Here is a 2,678-nt window from a genome sequence, read left to right on the forward strand (position 1 = left end):
CTCCAATTAATTGGAGAGAAGACAGATCAGAAGGGGGGGTGGTTTCACATGTTCATGGTGTTAGCAGCAGTAGGCAAAGGAAAAAGTGTTAAATAGGAGGGGGGGAAAAAAAACAAAAAAAACCCAGCTCAATTAGTCTATATTTAGGCCATGATTGTTAGACTGGACTGAATTAGAAAGGAAAGGCGGTTGAAAAGCGATCTATTGACTGCAGGAAGCAAGCCACCTCGGGTGGAAATGCCAGGCAAATGATTGTTGAACATCTGGTTCGATAACATACATATAGGATTTCTCAGATGAAACTGGTGATTATTACCTTTCTTTTTGGTATGAAAATTTGTGCTTGATCCCCACACATATTGGACCATAAAATTTTTGTGTAGCTTTTTACCAAATCCCCATTTTGCCGCACTACTTCCAGTTTGTATACCCTTTTAGAACCTTAAAACTGCCATGAATAGTAATTTTCTTATCTGCAGCTTCTGTAAAGACAAGTAATGGAGGTTGTAATAAACCCTTAAAAATTATATGATGCCTTGGGAGCAGGAATCCTAAAAGGAGAAAAGAAGTGAATTTGCTGGAGCTTTCAGGTTAATAAATCTGGTCATAAATGCCATATATTCGTTTTTTATTGATTCTGAAGCTTGATTGTTTTGCAGTTTTCTTGTTTGTTCTTCCTAATGATTAATAAAAGAACTCTCTATCTGGTTCTTCATCTATGATTTTGGTCTTGGGTTGGGTTTACCAAATTTTAGAACCTAGAATTGGTCTTATTAGACTTCTGGTTTCAAATCAGCTGAAATGGGCAAGATTTCTCATTGACACCCTTTGGGGTGTCATTTATAATCTCACTTTTTGCCACTTTTAGTTTCACCCAGGTAGTTGAAAAATATGCAATGCTGGGATAACTTTTGGGCGAGTCTGTGGCACAACGGTTAAGTTGCACTATTGCAGCATGTTGGTCACAAGTTCAAAGGCTGAAAACAGTCTCTTCTGCAAAGCAATGGGTAAGGTTGCATATAACTTGCTCCTCCCAGATCCCACAATGGTGGGAGCTTAATGCACTGGATTGCTCTTTTTGAGACAACTTTTGTGAAAACATTATGATAAATCACTTTAAAATTATTTTAATTTTAAAACTTTTTTGAGAAAAAAAAACATTGTTATATTCTTACTTTGAAGCATGGCTTAAGCCAATGTTCTCATGTGTTTATCTGTCTCTTTCATCTGTGAAAAGACATCATTGCCCCTTGTTTATCAGATGAGAGAGATGGACATAGAGCACTGGTGCTCTTAAACAAAGAACCACTTGCCAACATTTTTTTTTTTAACCCTTGATTTAAATAACTTTTAGGAATAAAACAAGCAACAATTAAAATAAAGTTACAAATTTCAAATACATTTATCAATGTGTCATTTTGAATTGTCCCAAAATAAAACACCAGAAAAAAAATTCTGAAAAATCCAAAAAATTGCATATACTATAAAATTGGGGAAATGACTCTTAGGGTCTAAGGTGTTTGTCATGCCTTCCACTAGTCTCATTTTTAAGTCTCTTTTTTTATTTATTAATTCTTAGTGTGGTCCTTATGCCCAAACATTGTGGGGGCGAATATGACAGCCTCATGGAACACAGAATTCATATTCCTAATGATGCTTCTAAATGTGTGCTCCTAAATGTGTGCTCATGGGTCTCAGCATCTGACTTTTAGGAACGCTTTTTCTTTTAATTTTATTAACAAAAAATTGGAAATTCTTTAATTTTTTCCATTTTCTTGATATTTCTCTATATTTTTTGCAAAATAATCATCCGAATGGATTTATCAACCACAAAAATGTATATCTAACATCTAAGTACCACAAGCATCAAGCACAGACAAAAAATTAACAAGAAAACAAAAAAAAAAATGTGGTTTCAATAGAATTGACGTTGTGGTAGAGTCGTGGAAACACTTGTTTCTTCCATATTTTGGACCTTAGTTCCATCGAACAATATGCAACTGTTGAAACATGGAAGAATTGAAATCTTAGATCAAAATACTATGTATGGATGGTATGAATTGCCTAAACAAGAATTCTTGAACAATGAACAACTTACACACTCTAGGACGTACCTGCATCGAGACATAGTGAGTGAGGAAAGATCGTGCTACCTCACGTTGAAAATACTGTTGCACATCTTCTCATTAGTTGAGTCTACTAATGTGTACCAACGCTAAGAGAAAACGTTCTCTGGCCCCCACCCAAATTGAATGGAAACTCATCTACCGCAGGGGTCAAAAGCGCAGGAACACTATCAAGGGGTTACTTTTGGGAGGTCTACAAAACACTGGGCCTGATTCAAGAAAACTGTTAATGCTAATATCATTCCAAAACTCCAAATCTCACCTTTCGATGGAAGATTTAAGTGAAACTTTGCTTATTTATTTTCCAACAGAAAAACAATCTTTGCTTAATAAGTAAGCAGAAAACTGACCGAACTAGACCCAATTTACACCCTTCGTTGTGTAGGCTCGGCCGATTTATTGGGCTTCGATGTACCCAAGACGGTTCTCCGGGAGTCTGAAATCTGAACCCGGAGATAACCTAAGCCTGGTTCGTGATCAATCCGGTTCTTCCAGTACTGTCTCTCCTCACATAGTAGTTAATCACCTATTCCTTTTTTGCTCCTTTTTACT

The sequence above is a fragment of the Macadamia integrifolia genome, chromosome 6, assembly GCF_013358625.1.
Source record: "Macadamia integrifolia cultivar HAES 741 chromosome 6, SCU_Mint_v3, whole genome shotgun sequence".
Classification (NCBI taxonomy): Eukaryota; Viridiplantae; Streptophyta; class Magnoliopsida; order Proteales; family Proteaceae; genus Macadamia; species Macadamia integrifolia.